This window comes from Grus americana, chromosome 9 (genome assembly GCF_028858705.1).
Source record: "Grus americana isolate bGruAme1 chromosome 9, bGruAme1.mat, whole genome shotgun sequence".
Classification (NCBI taxonomy): Eukaryota; Metazoa; Chordata; class Aves; order Gruiformes; family Gruidae; genus Grus; species Grus americana.
Genome location: NC_072860.1, coordinates 22,166,660 through 22,189,819, shown reverse-complemented (window position 1 = coordinate 22,189,819; position 23,160 = coordinate 22,166,660). Strand labels below are relative to the sequence as shown.

At 38.7% G+C, this 23,160-nt stretch overlaps 1 protein-coding gene across 5 annotated transcripts in view; it reads left to right on the top strand.

Moving 5' to 3' along the window:
- Nucleotides 1–352: 352 nt before the first annotated feature.
- NAALADL2 (N-acetylated alpha-linked acidic dipeptidase like 2) overlaps nucleotides 353–23,160 on the top strand; it is a 491,555-nt gene continuing 468,747 nt past the window's right edge. For all 5 annotated transcript variants that reach the window (XM_054835389.1, XM_054835390.1, XM_054835391.1 and 2 more), the window contains exon 1: nucleotides 353–468. The gene's annotated coding sequence lies outside the window, so the exon portion shown is untranslated. The remainder of the gene's footprint in view (nucleotides 469–23,160) is intronic.

Here is a 23,160-nt window from a genome sequence, read left to right as displayed (position 1 = left end):
GCGGCCTCGCCTGTAACCTGCACAACCTGTTGTCGCATCGTGTAAAAAGCTTTCCACAGTTTTCCTCTCCCCACGTTCCCCGGAACCGGGGTCCCGCTTGCCTCCTACTCCGGCCCCGGCTGACTCGGGGGGGCAGGTTAGGGGCCCTCGGGCAGGCCCGGCCCGGCCGCTCACGGCGGCGGGAGCAGCTCTCCGCGCAGGTAGGGAGCCTCCGAGGTGGGCAAGCTCCGGCTGCTCCGAAGATGGAGCCGAGGGAGAGCATCGCTCCCACAGCCCCCAGCCTGCCCCGCGGCGGGGGAAAGCCCGGTGCCGCCGCCCGCCCGGAGGGCCCCGTCCTGGGGTGGCCCCTGCTCGGCCGCCGGCGCCGCGCCGCTCGGGGAGAGCGCGCTCCCCGCTTTACGGCTGCTGAAAACCTCCCTCGGCGAGCGCGGGGCAGCCGTACGGCGCCGGGGCACCCGGGGCGGGCAGGTAACGGCGCGGCGGCGGCGCGGGGAGGAGGCGGGCGGGCGCCGCTGTGGGGGCACCGGACCCCCGGTACCGGTATATCCCCCCACACTCCTCGGGCGGGAGGCCGGTCCGTCGGTCTGCTAGCAGCTGTGGAGCCCGGCTGTCAGCCGGGGCTTGCCCTCACGCCATCGGGCAGCGGGGGGGGAAAACTTTGTCAAAGCAAGGCAGTTTCGTGGGCGTTTTCCTAAAAGTAACCGAACTCGGTAAAAAAAGTAGCTCCGAGCCCCCCCTCCCGCCCCGCCGCGGGCTCCGTGGCTGCTGCTCCCTCCCCGCGGCGCCGTGAGGTGAGCGGGGAACCGCGTCCCTGCGCGCGGCGCCCGGCACGCGCGGGCGCTAATCGCTCCGGCGCTGCCATCGGGTAATGAAGAGCGATGCACCCCGCGCGGAACGTAGAGCCTTGAAGTCAGCACCGGTGTCTCCTTCCTGGCTTGAGTAACACTGCGGTTTGCAGTACCGCAGGTAAAGCTGCATTGCCCGTGCGTCCTACACGCATGGCATCAGCTGCGCTCTGCCGCTCTTCTTTCACTCTGGGGTCCGAGTATTTTATTATTTCCTTTCTGTTCACTTAGCGATTTTGAGAAATTGGATGCAAGTGTTGTCTCGGCTAGATTTGGAAATAGAATCCTGTGTGGAATTATGTGTTAGCTCCTTAAAGCTTTTAAATATTAAAAGAGAAACCCGAAAACGTAGTGATACGGGACATCTTGAAAACTTCCTGGAAGCCATCAAAACAATTAACTGGATGAAAACACGCTTTTCCCTCCTTCATTTTGTAAATGCCTAGGTTATCTGAAACACAAATGAGTAATTCCACTGGTTTCCGTATAGGATAACACTGTAGTCGTGCCGTGTGATCCATGGTGTCTTTGGTTCCTCCATCCATGTGGAGCTCCTTGACTTCAGTAGGTTTCTGTACGGTAGGTCTCCCTTAACTGAGATGGCCTCAAAATTGTAATTAAAACGTGCTCTGTAAAGGCTGTGGAGTCGACACTTGCAAACAGTGCTGAGGCATCTTGCTGACTTCAGCTGAAATTGGCAGCGTTGTTGCGAAGTCATCTGGACAGAAATATTCAGGGAAGAAATAAAGAATTTAGATTTTACCCTAATACAAACAGCCCATTTCATGTTGGTTTATTTATTACTTGGTACATATTTCTTGCATTTACAGGCAAATTTATTTGTTCAGTGCTTAGCATATGGAAAGCATTAGATGACTGAAACTGTAATGATGCCAGAGTCTTGTATATCAAGCAATATTATATATATTTATAGAATCTTAATCTAAAGAGCTCTCATGAGAGTCCCAGTACATCTGTAATCCAGCATTTATCTCTATTTTGACAAAAGGCTGAACAATATCTTAGGAATTTTGGTCTTGTACATTCCTAGTAGGTGTCTTAATTGTATGATAATCTACCATAAAGTTAACCACCTGAAACAAGCCAGAGAATGATCTTTTGTAGCAGACCTTTTGCAGGCTTTTTTTTTTACAGCTGGAATTTTAAATTAAAAGGTGTAGAGCTATACATACAACCCTTTCTTAAAAAAAAAAAAAAAAGGAAAAAAGTTTTGCAGAAAACCACTTTTCTCCAAGTTACTTTTCTCTAAGTTTCATCAGGTTTTTCTTGTTGTAAGTGTGTATCTAAATGTTGCAATTTTTTTCACATACTTAAATAAAAAGAGTTTTACATTGTCGAAGATGTTAACTGAGACGATATTAACAGGCCAAATTGCTGGATAATGAAGTGATACTTCTGTTTGTGCTAGTGGAAAGAGTTGAGTCCAGGTTGTTTATCTAAAGCAGGAAAAAGGATTAAGTGGTAAAAACATCAGAATTGTCTAAGTTGATAAGAAGATGCACATGGTTCATCTGAGTGTCACAAGCTGCAGATTTTTTTTTTGTGGTAGCAGCTCCCAGTAGTCATGCTGAATCATATGACTTCCCACTCTGTTAATCTTCATAGCTGAAGTCTTAGCTTGTCACTTACTGTGGTACATACCTGCATTGGTTTTTTTTTTTCCCCTGTCTTAAATAACCTTGGGGTACGAATACAAACTAGACAAAAATAGACCTTTAAAGTGCTTTTTCTCCCCCTTAATAAACAGATTTATTTCAGAAGAATAGTTCTTAGTGATGCACACGTAACCCTCCAGGGAACGTGTGCTGTAGATCTTCATTATGGTTAATCTGTCAAATAGATGTCTTCTAGATCCTCAGACTTTCACTGGCTCTGGAGCTCCTACTCTAAATGTACTTTTGTTGGCCAGGATAGAATTCCTCCAGTATGATGTATTTCTTTAGTATAGAATTGGTGCTTAGGCTATTGTGTTTTGTGGTTTGTTTGTGTTTTGGGGGTTTTTGTGGGTTTTTTAATTATTGTTCTTTTCCCCACTGTGACATTTGCATTGGTGTTTAAGCACATGCATCTATAAATAGACATGTATTTATAAATAAGTTTATTAGGAGTATGCAAGGTAGTATGAGGAATTCATTGATAGGTGGCTCTGAATTAGTGATAAAACTTGGAACTGGGATCCTGTAACTTGCTTTCCTGTGGAGATAACTCTTTGGTTTACTGATTTGTGAAACAGCAGTCATAACACTTTCCTGAAGGTAACTGTAACTACTCCAACTATGAAATATAGGTGGTATCTCCAGTTGTGAGATACAGAACAGATACTGAATGTCTTTTTTTTTTGAGGGGCAAAACTGTTTCTTTTTCCTGCCATATGGAGATACAGTGGTGCCATTCACTAGGGTTTGACTTTTGTTGTCTGTTTTATCTATCGGAAGTAGCAACTTTCTGGGACTATTTTTGCATGATTCCTTGCCTCGTGCCTCTCAGCACAAACTGGTTGGTGTCAGGAACGTCAGTCATATTTATTCTAATACTGTATGCCAAAACCTTCTGTTGGGTGGCCGTGTACAGAGGGGACCAACTCTATGTTTATATCTTCTGTATAGGTTGCGATCCAGCAACCCCTGGCTCTGTGTATGGACTGCCAATAGCAGGAATTGCAGAACAGTTTCGTGTTGGTGTGAGGAAATGGACTTTTATGAGTATAAGATTTTTGCGCTAGCACTCCCATGGAACGTGCACCACAGTTTAGTTCACAAGACTGCTGTGTTAGTTACCAGTTTCTGCAGCAAAACTGCTTTGTTGATATTTGTATTTTGTTTGGATTTCCTGTATGGTAAATTTCTGCAACTTACATGTGTTTTTTTGATTGCAAACCAAACTTCCTTGAATTTAAGTCCTCTAGGCATGATATCTTTCCTCTGTCCGCTTATATTTCTCTTCCAAAAGTAAGATTGCTAGAGCAGTAAAGTAAGCACCTGTTTTTGTTATTGACTTCTGTGGTTGTGTGTCTTTTGTGTATGTGAGGTTTTTGTGTGGGTTGTTGTGAGGTTTTTGTGTGGGTTGTTGTGAGGTTTTTGTGTGGGTTGTTGTGAGGTTTTTGTGTGTGTGGGTGGTTTGATTTTTTAAGTCCGTACTGGTTTTAGATTCAGAAGTTTTAGATTTCCAGAGCCATGTCAGCATAAATGCACATCAACACAGCTATACTATTTAACAGCAGAAAAACCCCTGATTCTTCCCACTCCTACTGTGCACTTAAATCGTAAAGTGAAGTGAGGAGAAGAAACATTTTCCTCTCCTGTTTTTCCCTCTAATTTTCTTTAAGATTTTCATGTTCCTTAACTGCATTGCTGAAGTGGTTGAAAGTTGAAATTTGACGTGGAAATTGCCTCCATTGAGAAGTAACTCAGTGTTCTGACTGAGTTATGATCAGTTGAAAACAATGTACTCTATTCTTGGAGCCTTAGCAACATATGCATTAAAGCACTTTGTTTCTCCTCAAATATGCATCTACTGGTTCTGTCAGTTGTGTATGCTTGGTTAACATCACTGTGCAGGGAAGTAGGAAAGGTCATCGTTCATTCTCCAGTAACTATATGGTTCCTGTAAAGCAAAAATCAAGTACAGCTCTTACAGCTCAGACTAGGTACAGAATAGCAGTTATTTTCTATGAGCCATCTACTAGCCATGGGATCAGCTGGTCAGCTGGAATCTAGCAGAGAAAAAAAAGTTAAGACTTGAATATCTGCAAATGTAGTTGAGAAGTAATCAAATAAAAGTTCTTGAATGCTGTTTTGGCTTCTTGTGCAAACATGCTTGCAGTTCTGTGCAACTGAGAAGCGCAGAATATGTACAAGAGCTTAATAAAAGTGAGAATATGCTATTATTTATTATTGATCCATTACTTGTGTTGAAGATTGATATCCTGACTTTATTGACATTGGTTGTTGACCTCAGCGAGCCTTGACTTTTAACTCAGACTGGTTAACTCTAAACTCTATACTAGTACGTGCAGGGTTCCTCCTTTCTAGAGAGCCAAAGAATTCAACCATCATACCATTCTTCTGTAGTTTCTACTTGAAAATCAGAAGGAAATGCCACCCAAGCACATGTGTGTAGGGAGAGGGAAATACGTGTCATCTGGGAGGTTGAATTGGTAGGATTGTTGGGTCTGTTGCCTTTTTCTCTCTTCATTGTTTTTTTTGAGCTTCTCCACTAAATATTTTTCATCTAAGTACGGACTAATTTATGGGAAATCTTGAGGAAAATGTTGAATATGATCCAAGCTATATATGACTCAGCAGAAAATGTGCAGCATCTTTGTATTTGACACTAATGAGATCACTCCAAGAATCCTCTGTCAAGTTTAGGTGTTCATACTTCAAGGAGGGTGTTGAAATCAAAGAGAATTTGGAGAACTGTAAGAATGAATAAGGGTTGAAAATAATTTCTGAGTTAGAAATTCCAAGAGCTCAATGTGTTAAATATTATGAAAGAGAAAGGCAAGGAGGGACTTGATTGCAATGTTGAAGTGTGTGCATTGTGAACAGAAATTCTATGATGAAGCAGAAAATGATGGTATAACAAGATCCATTGGCTAAAATGAGCCAGGTACATTTGCAGTAGAAATAAGAAATGCATCTTCAGCAATTAGGGTAATTTATTGCAGGTTATGGTAGGTGTTGTGGTTTAATCCCAGCTGGTAACTGAGCACCACACAGCTGCTTGCTCACCCCTTCCACCCTTGAGGGGATGGGGAGGAGAATGGGAAAAAAAACCCCACAACCTTGTGGATTGAGATAAAGACAGTTTAATAGGATAACAAAGGAAGAGAATAATAGTAGCAATAACAGTAATAAAAATGTATATAGAACAAGTGATGCACAAATGCAATTGCTCACCACCTGTGGAAGGAAAAACCCAATGCCCAGTCTGTTTCTGAGCAGCAATCCTGCCTCCCACCTAGCTTCCCCAGTTATATCCGGGCCATGACGTTCTATGGTTGGGAATATCCCTTGGGCCAGCCTGGGTCAGCTGTCCTGGCTGTGCTCTCCCAGCTTCTTGTGCACCTGGCAGGGCGTGGGAAGCTGGAAAGTCCTTGACTTAGCATAGACTCTACAACTACCCAGCAACAGCTAAAACCAGCAGTGTGTTATCAACATTGTTCTCATACTAAATCCAAATCACAGCACTATACCAGTTACTAGAAAGAAAATTAACTCTTATCCCAGCTGAAACCAGGACAGTAAAATATTCGTCAAAGGAAAATTTTAATTTATATGTGATATTTTTCATTTAAGATGTACCTAAATAGAAATTGAGGGCCTATATTTGTGTTTTATGGAAGTCAGAGCAGATGATCATAGTATTTTTTCTGCATCTAAATACATGAATCTATATAAAAAGAAAATGGTAAAATATGGCTCTTTAACCCAGGATAGAATTGAAATTAGAACAGAGCTGATAGTTAACTCAAAACTTTTGAAATGTCTAAAATGCTTGGAAACAATGAACTTGTTTTAGAAGTTCTGTACTGAAGATTGAAGATTGCTAGGTCATGTTGGCAACAAAATTCTTCAGCAATGGTAAGATGTCATTACGCTCAATTTCTGTGTTTGTTGGTCTTGGCTATTGTCTGTAAATACTAGATTAACATGCCAGTTGCTAAGATTCCTTACAAGTTTCCACGAAAATACTGTGGAAATAAAGATGGTTGTAGTCCAAAATCTGGGGGGAAAAAAAAAAAAAAGGTGAAATTAAAAAAAAAAAAATCCTGCTGTCATTGAGTAACTTTCATAGAAGAGAGCACTTGGGCTGCTTCAGAAAACTACTGGGTACAACAGGCTGGTTAACAGAAGAGCCTACTCTGTGTGTGTGTGAAGTATTGGAGGGTTTGCAAGGAGGGATTTGTAGATCCTGTGGAGATTTCAGGGAAATCTGTGTTATAATGCATTATCTCCTGCAGTGAAGAGCCAGCAGGAATGTTCTGAGGTTTTTAGTGTGCTCAGTTTTACATGCCTTCAGCGGGCAATGCTTTCAGGTCTTTGGCTTAGTGAAATTGTAGGCAGCATAGGGAGAAATAAAAGAATTGTAAATCAGAATAGTGAAACCTGCTTTTGACACTTAGGTTTGACAGGAAGAGCAGAAATCAAGCTGAAGTGCAAGTCAGATAAGATATGACTGTCTTGTATAAACTCTTCAGATTTTTGGAGAAGATATCAGGAATCAGCCTTCAATATGATGAGAGGATCATCAAAATAAACAAAAAGGACCCAAGCCAATGCATGTCACTCAGCGAAACCAGTCTTTTTGCTTAAATCTCTGAAGATACTGAAGCAATGACCAGAGGATTGATTAGAAATGTGGTTTGGTGAACAGAATCATTTATGCAGTGAGGACCAGCTGGTTATAATACTGCAGCAAATTAGAGCAGGAAAAATCTGTTGCTGGAAGGAGTTTTGAGAGTCTGAAGATGATTGTGCTTCTTGTCTCAAGTAATAACATGCAAGTATCTAAAAAAAGTTTCGTGATACATGCTGGAGAGAAAGCTAGATATTTGTTGTACTATTGATCAATGTAGGAGTTGTCTGTAAAAGTTGTGTGTTTGGGTTTTTGGTTGTGTGGGGTTTTTTTAGGGCTCGGTCAACAAATTTTAAGCCACTTATTAGTAAGAAACTGTGCAGTGAAAAGTATTTAATGGCTTAGAAACCAGTGGATGATAGATGCATGGAGTGCTGTTGAGAAAAAGAAAGGTATTTCAAATGCTGTAATTACAGAAAAAGCTGCATGAGTGCATGTGCAAGGTGGAGATGTTTGGCCATCTATTGTTTTTCTCCTTACTAATAGCAAAATGTAATTCATAGGTGTGTACACATTTTCCTTCAGGACTATTTTTATTTTTTTAATGATTTTTTTCTTGTTTAAATTTAGGCATTTCATTTAATGTTCTAAGTAGCTCCACACAGATTCTACTTTTCCTACTTTATATTTATGTTCATGTAAGGGGTTGCCTAAATTTGTTTCAAGCTCTGCCTTTGTAATGGTGATAAAAATTTAACTTATATGAAAGAGAGCAATTTTTTTTATGCACAGACTTAGGCTTAAGACTATTGTTAATATGTGTGATACAAGGTGATATAGGCCAACTTTATGGTTTGAAAAGATTAACTTTGGTAAAATCATAATGAGAAGTATCTGTGTAGAGTGATGGGTGAGAGATTCTTAAAAAAATAATGATTTGCAGAAAACCATGTCTATACTGGCAATTTCCAAGTAGACTTGGGTGTATTTATCTACCCATTATAGTTCTTATTTTACGGATGAATATGCTAAGTGCTATTCAGAATTATTTGGCCATATGTTCCTGTTTTTATGGAACTTCATTTTGTGGGCTCTTTATATAAATAAAATTATTTTCTTCATGATGGCATGTAGTAAGAGGAAGAAAAAAGAATGTTATTTCAAATGTTATACCTTTTGGAAAAGAGCAGATGGTGTTTGTATGTGGGGCTTCAAGTAAGTTTTACACTTTGAAGCTACTGCTTAGTTCCAGATTGTCTAAGTGAAATTAGTGTTTCTAGCTCTTCCGGAGCATACCAGGTTATATTACACTTGATGTCAGTGTGCTTTAAAGTTAGCAAAGGCAGGGAGTTACATTGACGCTCTGTAGCTTTATTTCACTGTATTTTCTGGATAATATGGATTGATGTCCATGTGCAGGCACGAGTTGCTTGCTCAAAACTTCTTGTGTGCTGTACTTTGGCAAGACAGGAATGAGGTGAGGCTGAATGGCCTGAAGTTCTTACATCTTCATTCATGCCTTTTTACAGATGAGCGTAACACTTGACTCTTCCAGTCTTTACGACTTCCTTCTGTCACCCCAACTTTGTGAAGCAGATGGAGAGCAGTCTCTTGGTGACATTAGCCAGCTCCTTCAACACCTTTGGATGCATCTCATCTACTGTCACAGTTGGGTCTCTACAGTCAATTTGATGCACTTTGTGGGCACTAAATTTGATACACTTCCCCACCCCGCCCCCTGGAAAAGTAGTTGGCAGATGATTAATTTTCCTATTTGTCTTTTAATATGAAATTTGGAACCTAGTAATCATGCCAGTTGTGGGGAAAAAATGAATTTGGTGGTAAAGTCTCAGAGGAATTCAGATGGGAACTGCACGCTGCATTGAAACATTAAATTATTAAACATGCCTTTTTATAAATGTGTTCTAAAAGATTTACATCTATGAATCACAAACATCATACTGGGTGAGACTAAGGGCAGGGATTTACCTTGTATTGCTGTCTAAATTAGTTGTATTTCACTATTCCCTTAGTTTGGGGGTTTTTTTAAAGACAATACTTGGGCATGTTTAAAAACTTACTTTCCTTGTGGTGACTTGTTTCAAGTATCTTGGTTTTAGAACTATTTTAGTAGGAACAAATTCATATGAACTCTGGCACAGAAATTATTTCTTGCATGAATATTCGAAAGTGTAATTAGAGGGCAGCAAAGAATATTGAACTGCTGTAGATACACACCTTGTATGTACAACAAATAAAGGATTATGCTGGGGACTCACGTAATTTTGTGATCTTCCTGTTGATACTGGCTATTGCTGTGGGAACAATTGCAGGGCATCTACAGTACAAAGGAACTACCTCTGAGGAGGAAGCTGGAACCTCAGGGATCCACCTGTATGTAAAAAAAATTAAATGTATTGTGCTTCTAGCTAGTATAGTAGACTGTGTCTGAGGCTGAATTGTGGAAGCATATTAAAATATTAGTGGATTTAGTCATTTAGAGTTCTCTAAGAATGCCTGTGGAAGAGAATAATTGACAAATCGGGCTGCTGCTTCCCTGAGCTATTAAAGGAGGTGGTTGTGATGCAATGTCCTTTTCTGCATTCTGGAAATGGGACTGTAACAGCTATTCGGACCATGCATCGGGGGGGGGGGGGGGGGGGGGGGGGGGGGGGGGGGGGGGGGGAGAAAAAAAAGTTATAATTAAAAAGAGAAGATAGTTACCTGGTGTCAGAAATGTGCCTCTGAAATTTTTATTTTAGTAGTGAGGTGCTGCATTACTGCATATTTTTACTGTATCAATTGAGAATAAAGCCTATACAATATTGTTTATAGAAGTGCTTACACAAGAGAGGCATATGTTGACATACTCGGAGAAGCCTGGTCTTGTTTTCAGGCCAAAGTGTTGGCCCAGAGCTGATAGTGAGCATATGTTCCACATGCTGAACTACCGGTTATTCAGTCTTCTTTCTGTCAGACAAGCATGCGAAAGTATCCGTTTTTTTCCCTGGGTGGAATGAGAACAAATGCAAAGATATTTTTAAATCAGATTGAATTCTTGTTTTCCTACCAGCTAATCACATATATTAGATGCATGATGAGCGTCTGCTATTTGAAAAACAGATACAACATGGGCGCGTATGTCTGGCACAAGCCAGATGGTTTGATTTTTGTCTGCACGGAAATTGTAAAAACTTACATGTAGTGAGCGAAGAGGCTATGGAGAACATAGTGTTTCCGGGGTGGGGAGGTGGGGGCGTGGAAATTGCATCTCTAGTTCTGATCAATTACCAGATTTTGCAATTTCAGTACAGAGCTTTTCTTGATTACTGAGTTGTAGCTTCTTTTCACTTTTGTAAAAGAGTTACTTTTGTAACTCTTTGAAAATGAGTATTTGGGTACATGCTTTCTCACTTTCATCCTTGGTCAAAAAAGGGTTTTTTTCCTCATGTTTTCTAACAGCTGTTTTTCATAAGTGCGTGTGTGTGTGGAAAAATACTTATTTCCCATGCAGTCTAGCTGGCTTTTCTGCACTGTTAATACTCCAGCATAACAAAAAGTGATTCTGCAAAGACACTTCATTCTTGATGTATTTTGTATGCCAGCACTTAAGTCTAGATTTTGAAGTTGAGTGGATAATTAACTTTGAAACTAGGAAAGTTTAAATTCATTAAATTGGCATGTGTATTTTACATGGATTTCAGTTTTTAAACCAGTCCTAAAGAGCACTTCAGTTTTCTAGAGCAAATAAGGTCTGCTCTGAAGGAAAAGAAAAGAATATATTTCAAGTGAATTTTTGTTATTAATATGAATGTTCAAAGGTCTAGCACTTCAGAACCAGAAAGTCCCAGGAGCAAATATTTTCCTGGGATGTGTGTTCAAACATAGGATACTTCTGTGGCACAAGTGTGGAGTTATTGTTTGTTTTTTAAGTTATTTTTTCGTTGTTCCTTATTGTTTGTAAAAAGGAACATACTGCTATTTTGTTTCACTGAGTAATGTACAAATGGTTCTTGCACATAGACCATTATCCAGGTACCTCTGAGCATAAGGAACTGAAATGAAATACACATTTTCATATATGTAGTGGTTATGTACTAAAGTATGTAAGCATACAAGAATTTATTGATGTGTGTGCAATCTTGATCAAATAGGCTTCTGAATTTGAAAATAGTTCCAGAAAGGCTGTAGAGAATATGTATAGGAATTTTTCTGAGTTCCTATGCTATGAGGAATCTGAGATGTATTAAAGGAAATTGCATTTCTTAGGAAATACATAGTTTGAACAATTATTTCAAACTATGTGAAAGTAACCTGAGATGGTCTCCCTTTTGAAATAAGTATTAGTGTTTCTCTTACAGACCGTGTGTACAATGCTAAGATTGAAACATGTTTATTGTCCAGGTGCTGGTAGATCAGGGTTTGATCTATCTAAAGTTGTCTTTGTGTATTGGTGTCTGAGAGCAGATGTATTGACTGTCTTTGGAAGAATGGGGTGCTGTGTAAGGGAGCTGTTTTCCAGTCTTCCTTCCAGTATAAGACTTGTATTCCAATACATGAAGGGAAGGGGAAAAAGTATTCCTGAATATCAAATTATAATTGAATTACAGTAGCTAAAATATTTGCTCTTGATGCTGCTTCTTAATGCAGAATTGGTTTTTGTTTGGTATGTCATTCAAGCATAAATGAGAGATTTGAAAAAACTTGCTCCATCTTTCTCAAGTTGAAGTCTATTTTTGAAAAACTGATGTATAAGGACTACTTTCTCCTCTTTGGCGTATTTGGGGTTTTTTGCCTTTATAAAATAAAACGTCTTTCCAGTTGCATAGTATGTTCTAAGTAGCAAAGCCTAAGTAATTTATTCCTTTTTCTAGCGGATACTTTGTGTGATTGACTTTTTGAAGTCCAATTCTTTCTACGTTTAACAGAGACACTTTTTTTCCCCCTTTGGTTGAGAGGAGCTAATTAATGACACTTCCTAGAAAGATGAGATAGAAGTATTACCAAAAAAAAAAGAGGGAAAAAATTTTCTTGCCCTTTAGTGCATAATTATTTTTAGTACTAGTTCAAAAGTCTGAAAATCACTGATGTCCTGAGAAGGCATAAAAGTGCCAGTGTAAAAGATATATCAAAGTAATTGAGTTTTTCAGAATTGAAATAAATGTGATTTAAAGGGAAATGGTCAAGATACTTAGATCTTAAAACCACATTAGTGGAAATTGGGGTTTTATTCTGTTAGGAAAGCTTGCATTTATACTATTGGTTCTAGAATAAATTAACTGAAAGCTGTATAAAAACTTTAGAGACTATTATTATGGTGCTCCCTAAGGAATATTAATCCCTTTGTTGTTAATCTGTTGCGTCGGACGAATTCCATCTGGAAGCTTTTATTCAGTTATCTCGAGCAATGTGAAGTATTCCAACCTGCTCTGTGAATGTACGTCTATTTAAAGTGCAGACTGACACCAAGTTACACAGGTTTATGAAGGAAAGTGTAAAAACCCAGCATTTTGTTTGAAACTATATAGAAGAAATTGTCTTACAGTGATATGAGATGTGCCTCACAAACCGGCTTAAAATGCAGACTGACCCGTGTCCTGATTTGTTTGGTGTGGAAACTTGGGAGATATTTTACAAACAAAAGGAAGGTAGCAATCTGGAAACAGATAGAACTTGAGTAATTTGCTGATGGAAACCTAGTCACAGGAATCTTTTTGTCTTGCTTAGCTGAATAATGCTTCCTAGGAGCATTCTGTATGCACCAAGAAGTTTCTTAATTTACAGAAGCTAATGTAAATATTACCTCTGTCTTTCCTGATAATCTTAAATTTGAGCTTTTTTTAAGACTCAATTTCTGATAGTCCTAGAAGCACTGACTGTACCATAACTTGCAGTAGTGTCTGTGTGATTTCTGTTTGTTTCAGAACTTTTTTTTAACCCTCACTGTCATGGTATACTAATGAAGGTCTTCAGAGGTTTGCACTGTATTTTGTTAGTTATTGCAACAGGTTAAAAATTAAAAGGAAGTGCCTATGAAAACTAATCAGGAGTACTTTCTGCAAACTTAGTACTGAGAGTCTGGTTTATCAGGGCTTCATGAAGTCAGCAATGCTAAGTAAAGAGGGATTCAGTGTTTGTCAGTGTTCTGGGGCTTTTCCAGGGTGCGTTTTTGAAGGCTGATAGCATTTTTGTAGTACTTGTGTTTCTTTTTACGTACTCCCTTGGCTGTGTCGTGTGGACTGAACAGCAGGTCAAACTTCAACAAAATGAATATACACAACCTAAAATTTGCAGGATTTTGCAATTGGATGTAATGAAGTTAACCTGTTGGAAAGTGTGGGGTTTGTTTCTGTTTTTTTCTTTTTTTAAAAAAAGTGATGTCTTCCTATTATAGATTAATGTTACAAATATTTTTTTTAAAATAGCCTGCTACTAAAATACATGCCTTAATTTGTAAACTTTCAAACTATTTTCATTAGCAGCCTAGTATCTTTCCATTATTTAGACATGAAAACCTGAACAATTTTTATTCCTCCCCCCATCCACTAACCTTCGTTTCCCTTTTAGGCTTCTTTCTGGTGTTGTTTTAAGCCCAAGTTTCCAGAGTGGGGATGTGTGGGTGTATTATGCAAAAGAAAAGAATTCTATTGGCAATATATACCAATCCAAAATGAACCTGAGGTATCTGGTATTTAAGGTGTTAGGCTCTTGTAGTGACTGCTTTAGTCAAGCCAATTTGGGGATAATGAAAATTCGATCTCTGGATTTACATCTTGACCACCCAGTGCTTAAGTCAGGGCCCTTGCTCAGCAAAGCATTCCTATTTGAGATTATATGCTTCCCTCTGCTAACTCTACAAATAATGAAGAATATTTGCTGAAATCTCAGTGACTTCACTTCTTAATGAGGAGATAATTACTTCTTTCATGAATAAAGATCTGCCATCACTTGCAAACTCAGATGACTATAAATGCTTCACAAATGGCTAAACCAAAATACGGGATAGTCAGGGTTGCCCATTTAGTGCTCTGAATGTTATAACAGTCCACTCTGACTTTCCTTGGTTGAATGTCAAGAGCTGATGCGAACAACCCGAGTTCTCACACGTGCAGGGTCCCTTCCACAAAGTCCTGATTCACATAGGGTTGGCATAGGAGCAATACTTGCAGAAGAGCAATACTTAGATTCTTGAAGTGAGTGTACCATACTAATGTGAGAGTACAAAACTTGCATCATCTTACGTCAGTGGGCATCCAAGGAATCTTTTTAGTTAATAGTAAAAGATGCTATGAGGAGGAGAGTGGGGTCTTTGTCGCCTTGTCACACGGAGTAGAACATTGTATACAGAATAGACTATTGTAAAGTTTGGGCTACAATAATGAGTACCTAAGAAAAATCTGAATTGTTGAAATGATTGACATTGAACGCTAACAGTTCCAGCAATGGAAATTGGAATGTGTTTTTATAGCATTCTTTGCTTCAAGAGTAACTTTCTGAATTGGATTCTTAGTGAAAATTTGTGAAAAATTTATGCCATAAGTAACAAAGATTCATGAATAGTTTATTTCAATTTGATTTTTCCTGATCTATGCATGACTTTATTAGCTTTAGGCAGGCCCGTAAGGATTCAAAAACTTTTTTTCTAAAATTCAACTCATAGTACTATCAAATTTTTGTTTCCCTTTAATGAGCAGAGATCTTAACAGAGATTGCTAGAGACCTGCAGCTCTGCACATCTGTAATTCATGCCCGTTCTCATCCCATCGTATCTGGTTTTAGACTTCAGTGGGCTTGAGGTCAGATCTGCTGCAATTTTGATAGTCTGAAGGGAATTAATTTTGTGGAAAGAAATGTATGAAAAGACTTTGAGTGTTTTTGACTAATGCAGACTTGACTAATACAAGTTGCTTCCTTTTTTGTGTGTGTGTCCCTGTCCATCCCTCCCCAATCATATGATATACTTTGACTGAAACAAGTGGTCACTAAAATAGGTAAATTAATGTTAATCAGCTTATAGTCCAGTTTGAGAAGTGAATGAAAAAATATAAACCCCAAAAAACCCTGTTTATGAAGTAGTTTATAATAATATAATTATATATTACTGAAATGCAGTTTCTCCAACCTAGTTCCAAGTTAATTGAAAAAATATTTCACTAGAATCAGAATTAAAATACCAAGAGCAGAGCTAATATTTCATCTGAGTAGAAGTTATGTGATTCTACAAACTCTGTATGGTCAAACTAGCATTACATCTGCATAAAGTAAAGCAGGATCGATACCATGCAGCTGGCTACCTGCTGGAGCTACCCAGAGGCTGCTTGATGCTCTGACACTGCAAGAGGTGGGGAGTTCCCTGTGCTCCCTATGTGCTGATTTTGTGGTATTGCTGGATGTGTTAATGGGACTGGAAGATGTTAAAAGCAGCTTTCCATGGGTTGGTAAGCCAGGAAACAGAAAACTAGTAGCTCTGTCAAAGCTGGGGATAGGCTCTTTGGGAGCTCCTCAGCTGACATTGTCTGTTGTTCTCTAGACCTTATGGCTATTGGAAATGTAGTCATGAACTTTAAGAAAATTGTCTCAACCCCCCCCCCCCCCCCCCCTTTTTTTTTTAAGAGCTGAAGTTGTTGTTCGGTTTTTTTTTTGTAAGTATCCTCAGTTCACAAGAAAAATGTCCAGAATATGAATATCTGACTAAACACAAGAGGGAATGAACTCGGATTTGGAAGACATGGTCAATATTCAAATGCAGCCACTGTTCCCTTGTATGGCCTTGGCAAATGCTGCTTATCTTTCCTGTGCTTTCACTTCCCTGTCTACAAAATGAGTAATGTTTTGCTGACTTTCTAAAGAAATTTCAGAAATTGCAGTAAAAAGCAGTGAATTACACCTAAGAATTACAGTTTTGTATGGTCATATGACTTATAAACCTTGTTATGTCACTGTCTTTTTGAGCTGGAATTGTAATCTCATTGAATGAAAGATGAAGCTTATTATCAATGGCAATCAATGTATCAGGAATGAAATACGTGCCAAGGCAGTTGCTAGGATAATAAATACTTGAAAATACAATTAAAAAAGACAAAGCAAAGGCAACATAAATAAATGTGACCTTGTTTCTTTGTGCACTTAGGTCAATGATTACAACAGGCCTATGCTTCTTTGTACTGAATATTCATGGTTTGAATAGGAGGGCTAAAAATGGATAATTATGGAGGCAATGACATGTTTTGTCAGGTTGTGTTAATATCCTTTGGGCTGTAACTTAATGCTGATCTAGTAATAACAACATCATAGTGTTTCCAGCTTCAAGTGAACCATAGTTTCTGATCGATGATAATGCGTTCCACCATGACTTATGCTTCTTGTGTACCAGGCTTTAATGTGTTCTTCAACTTCCCCTGCAATGTATCTTCTAGCATAAGCTCTAACTAGAATAACAGTAATAGAAAATTTTTTTTTGATAATGAGGAAAGCTCTGCAAATACAGCATATCACATACAATTCCTGCGTCAAGGTTGCTTGGGGGACAGGTATTTTTAGTCAAAGATAAATGTCACAAAATGGATCTTATGGCAGAAGGATGCTTTGGTTCATCACCAGAGGCAGAACAACTTAAATGAAAGCGCATTTTTGAATCTGTGTTCAGTTAGGTATTTGTATTCTGGACGTTTTCCTCGTGAACAGATGATATTTGAAAAAACAAACAAACCCTCAAAAACTCAAACACTTAAGAAATAGGACATGTTCCAGAATGGATCACTGGGAGGAGCTTTTTATTACAGCTTTTATGTATTAAATCGGCAGCAAAGGACTGATGAGAGAGTGGGAAGGTGATGTGGAGTCAAACATACTTTTTCGTGAATACTATCTTTTAATAGAAAGTGATCAACAAAAAAAAAAAAGAGGAGGAATGTTTACTTCAAGGGAAAGGACAGGACTAGTTCACTAATATTGTGAAACTTTTATTGTATATTAATGGAAGTGCAGTTAAGCCGCATCATGTCTGATGGGAATGTGCTAAACAGGTAGTAGTTGAACAATTGTCCGTTAGCACACTGGAGAGCTCAAGAGATCCAAATAAGAACAGAACTGTTCCTACCATTGGACTACTGAAAGGATCTTTAACAGTAATCCTATTATACGTAGAAGGTAACCCACCTCATAAAGACAATTTGTATTTGTATCCTGATATGATAGAGTGAAAGGAGGAAAAAAAATCTTTGTAAAAATTCTCCACCACTATCTCCATAATCTCTACTTGAGTGAGCATCAGCCAAGTGAGAAAATGAAAAATTATAACCTGCCAAGCATCGGTGGCAGACTGAAATGAAAAAATTGCAAGTTAATAACAGTAATGCCTCAGAAAAATTTGCTGGCCAATTTAACATTGCTTTATCCAAGGTCACATCTTGCAGCTGATTATTTTTAGTAATTTGCAGATGAGGACTTTCTACCTTTCTTATGGCAAGTGAAGATCAGGGAAATGCCAGGTACAGTTTAAAACTCAAGGTTATCAATCTCCTCAGATCAAAAGTAAATCATGTTTCCTGCTTATTTGCTTAAGACTGGGCACTGAAATTATTTCTATTGTAGTGAAGTGGGATGTCTATGCTATCCTTTATGGCAGCGATAAAGTCAATGTAACATGAAAACTCACAGTGGAGTGAGGGTGATGACGGGATTGAAAGTAGGAGAAACTAAAACTTCCAGAGTTTCTTCTGGAGCAGACTCTTGCTAATGTTCATGTGACGATTTTTACCTAATAGTGTTAAAAGATTACATTGCTCATTGTCGAGGTTTCTTAAGGAATGTGAACCTATTGCAAGCTAATACGTGAGGCATACTGTAAGTGGAGTCCTGGGAAATAACCAAAGCACTTTACTGGAATCCAAGGTGTGAAAAATCATTAGTGAACTGTAGCACTTAATTTCCTCCAGCACAATCTACACAGTGATCTTAACGTTAGAGAGTGAACCTTGCTACAACATTTGCAAAGCACTGGCACGCTGTTGCTTATTTAAAATAGAGCATTCTTTAACAAATGGAATCTATCATTAGTTTGTGGAAACTGCTCTAGGTCTGTGGTGCAAAGGGAAACCCTCTGTGCTGTCGTTTTAATGTGGTTCTGTGGTCCTTTTAATTAAGGATACGCAACATCCTGATACGCTGAGTGTGCACGATGGTTCTAGGGAGATTTTGTGGTCTGGTGATTCAAAAATCTTGTTGGTGGGTAATTGTTTTTCAGCCACTGAGTTGCTTCTGTGCAGAAAAGAGTGTGGTGCTTCTGTCTGGCAGGGAAAGTGAAGGGCACTTCTTACTGGCAGTGAGTACTCTGTAACTGCCCTGTTTTCTAACCATATAGGTATTCTCTGTCATTAAAATAATAAAAATACTTGAGCAGTTCCATTCAAGGACTCTCCAAAAGCATTCATTTTTGTTTCTGTATGTGTGAGCTTTGTAAGCTAGGGCTATTCTGAGTTGAGATGGCTGAAAGTGTTGCTGGAGTGCTTCTCAAGAACAAGAGGATTAACTTGCAAAAGGTGTTACTTGTGATGGTTAATGATCACAGTGGTGATCAGAAGCCTGAGTTGAAGTCTCAGTGTCTAGAACCAGCTCTGCTGCATGTTTGCTCAATAAGAACGGGAGCTGAATTCCCAGCTTTCCATGGAAGTTCCCTATCAGATCACTCATGTCCTGTCTGGCTTCTGAGATCTGACAAGATCGTGGCTTGAACTGTTTAATTTTTCTCGCTGTCATGCAATGCATCATATTGAGTTAGTTCAATAACTCTAATGCTTACTGCAATGAAACTGTGAATGTATCAATCAATACTTATTTCAGTAAACATATAGCAAAATGAAAATTCTTTTGACAACTTCTGTCCTTTTCATTATCTCTTTTTTAATCACAGAACTGTCTCTTAAAGTTTTCATGCTTCCTTAAACTTTGTGGCCTGTCGTCTTTCATATACATCAGGCTGATGCCAGCAGCTCTCTCCTCTCCCAAACAAGGTTCCATCTAATGCATTCCTGCAGCAGAAGGAAGCTGAATCTTTCCTGACATATCCAGGCAGCTGTGGAAGGCAGACCTCTGGACCTAGGAGCAAAAATTTCAGGGAATATGAGACTTCAAACTTGCTGGTTTATTGCCTTATTTTTCTTCCTCAAAAGTAGTCTTGCTCTTTTGCAATGCAAGCAAAGCAAGGAAGTTTTAGTATTGCCATTCTCCAGCATTACACAGTTTTATCATCTCGTGTTATGTGATGTCTAATATCCAGACTGACAGGGTGTGCTCTGTCCCAGGCCAGGCACAGCAGCAGTTGTTGGATTATGTTCACATGCAAAGTGGAGTTTCTTCACTGAACTGTGTGATATTTTTCCAGTTTATACCCAGGCTGCTTTCTGTTTATGCAGAAAAGTGTGTATATGTGTGTAATATTTCTAAGTATACATGCTCTCATATATACATGCTTTCCACCATTTTTATGGCAGTGTAAAGGAGTCCTAGTGGAGATTAAATTCTGCCCCCCCCCCCCCCCTTTCTGTAAAACATACCTTTAGTCAAACTTGCAATTGTTTTCTTTTAATGTTGCAGATCTTAAGAGGGAAACTTACCAGTGAGAAGAAGCAACAAAGCATAGAGAAGATAAATATCTGTACACATCTAGGCATGAGTTTTTCTTCATACCTTCCAGGACAGAACTGGACTAATTGTCCCTCTCTTCTGTTTATGGCAGGGGTAGTGTTTAGATACTTTGTTCTGCATCCTTCCTGAGGGAATGAAATGACAGGGCACAACTTCCTTGTGCTTGCTCATATGTGACCAGCTATATGGATGCAAAGCACTCTGTGGATGGAGGAGATAGCTGCCGTAGCTTATGACTTGCAGTTGTAAAATTGCGGTTCTTTGCCAGCTAGGAGGGAGTGCAGCAGGCTGTTCTCAAAATCAGGCCATTTTTGCTTGCTGTTGTGAAATGATAGAGCTTGACTTTGCTTTTTGCTGTTCAGGAAGCTTAATGCTTTTGTGCTGTCTTCAGCCAAATGCTGATAATAGGCACTATAAGGGAACTTTTGTGCAATGATTCATTTAGCAATGAAATTGCATGTAGCAAAAGTGGACTTGACCAAGAGAAAGGTAAGGTTAAAGCAAGTATTTAGACTTTTTTTTTAAAGCTAGTCAGAGTAGATTAAGGCCACTGAATGCACATTAGCACTTTAAAATAGAATCACAAAGCTGCACTTTTTTTTCCTGCAAAAATCTTCGGGAATGTGTTACAGCTATTAACGAACACTTTTGGATCCTCTCTCTTGTGGTGGGTATTTCTGTATGAGGACTCTTGACTAGTAATTGTGGGAGAGATCTAAATTGTTCATTTTAATTGACTCTTCTGGCCTTAAACCAAATGTAAATACTTGCAGATGTTGTTTTGTTTGTTTATTCTTTTGAAAAAAATGTTTTAAGGTAACTCACCCTGAGACCATACTTTTATAAGTATTTTTCTGGTAGACCTGTTACTTTCAGAGGCTGATAATGAAATGATGGGAGAGATTTAAAATAGATTTCCTTTTTGAAGCTTGTGTGCTGATTATTAAAGTGTGTGAAAGGAGTTCCCTGACCCATTACAAAATACTCTTTTGCCAACAGAAAGCATAATGCATTCTGATGACACTTATAATTGCAGTACTTCCAGAACAATTACCCTGGTAGTTCATTTTCATATTGTTGGAAATCATATTTGCATGTTATATTTAATTGAAAATGGCATGCTTTGCTCTATGCACATCTGGAAATACTCATTGGGTTTAACTAGAGAGCAAATGTGTATTTACTTCGCAGGTAAGCAAACGTTTAGCTATCCTGACAGGAGAATACATTTTAATATCACTTGCATGTGATACCACATCCCTATACAGCTGCATTTTTCCAAGTCATAGCCAGTCCAAGTAGTGGTGGATACTGAATGCTTAGATGTTTATTCAGTGTATCATTATCCAATGGTTAGGAAGTTTTGAATTGTGCCAGAAATTAATTTGTGGTCAGGTGTTGGCCTCTGTGTCTTCAGATTCATTTGCTGGTGTTGCCTCTTTTCAGTTAAATTATACACTTTTGTACCAGGTGAGGTTCTAGCTCAGTACTTCCACAGAAAAAGGAAATTTTGAATAGTTGCCTTTTACTTAGCTTTTGCCACTCTTCACCCTGAGCTATGATAAAACAAATTTTTTCTTTTGACCAAGAGATGATTGAACTTTTCATATGTAACTGAAGACATCTGGTTAATGAAGTGCCAAAACCTGAAGTAGGAAGGACATCTCTGTAGAGGGTGAAAAATAGAGATAATGGGGGTGGTACATTGGCACAGAATGAAAAGGCAGATTCATGAGTAGTAATAAAAACCCCACCACCCAAAAAAAACAACAAAAAAGTTTAAACAGTGATGTCTGGGTGGGTGTGTTAAACCTGTACTAAAGTCAGGCTTGTAAGTTAAAAGTAGAATAAACACAGCTTTTCCTGTGATGGACTTGGGCATTCTAGAAATTTTGTTGACTAGAGTTCATCTTGTATTTTGAGGCTAAATAACCCTGATGAAAATAATTTCTTTGTATGCTTTCTGGTTATGGAGTTTAATTAGACTGTCTTGGACAGAAGCCTGGGATTAATATGAGCATTTTCTTGATGTAATGTCTACACATTTTGCTTCACAAGAGAGAAGGAAAGGGCTGTAGTCATTCTTCTATTGGATGGGAAAGAGCTCCTTAAAGTATGTTATCAACACTAGATTCTTCTGCATTTTCTTTGCGCTAATAATGTTATTGAGGTTAATGATTTTTTTTTTTACTTAAATTCACAACTTAAAAAATACTGTCCAGATTGTGAAACAATTGTTGAATTAACAGTTGTTAATACGCAGTGATTGTAAGTCAAAATCAAGCTGGGTGTGGCAGAATTCTTAGTACATGGAAATCAAGTGTTATCATCTGACCTCAGTTTTTTCTTATTATGTTATCTTCTAAAAACCTTCTGCTTAGCAGATCTGTATAATGATTTATGTTTCAGATAGCTCCAGGTACTTATTCTGTACACTTCTGAATCCTTCTGCTGTCTTCCTAAGCTGCTAATGTCTGTCTTTCTAGGGACTAAATTTTAAAAAACAGTGTTTCTTCCACCAATGCATACTGCTTTTTTTGGGTGTGTTCAGGGTAAAAATCTGTGTGACGTTGGCTTAAAAAAAAAAATAGTAGTACAAGATCAAATTCCATTGCATAAAAGTACATCTGAAAAATTAAAGTCCTCTCCTACAGATTAAGGTTGCTGCCTCTCTCCTCCCTTTTAAACATTTAAACACAGTCTTTACATGATGCTTAAGCTTTCAAGTCAAAGTTACGAGGTGCTTTAGCCAGGCTTGAGTCTGAGAACGAGACCCAAACCAGGACAATAACAAAATGACACAAAGATTGACTACACTGTGCTTGCTGGATGAAGTGAAAACTGCTGAAATATAAATCCTATATCCTGGGATTTCACTGCCTGCTGGAACTAATCTCATTAACTTAAAACCACCTGAGGCTTAAGAGAGATATACACTGCCGTGAGAAATTATATTTATCTCATCCTAGGGGGAAATCCTTTCCCTCCCCCAGCTTACCTTACTTTTGACTTTGTCATTCTTGAATTACCAGGTCATTTCTCCCCCATGGGAAAGTCGTCATAGCTCACAGCAACGCAATTACTGTATCTGAAGTTCACTGCTGTATGAACGCTGAGATCACTGTGTTCAAGGTTTTTCTTCTTAAATAATTTCCTAAAGAAAACAAAGATTGGAAAAATAATACTATGATATGTTAGCTCTGAAGGAACTTTAAGTAAACTGCTACAGGAAAAGATTCCAGAATTAAAGACATGGCATAAGGAAAACAGCTTATTGAAAATATTTGGGTGTTTATTGCCATTGTAACCCAAATACAGAGTTTTCTTTAACCAGTAGAGTTTTAAGAGA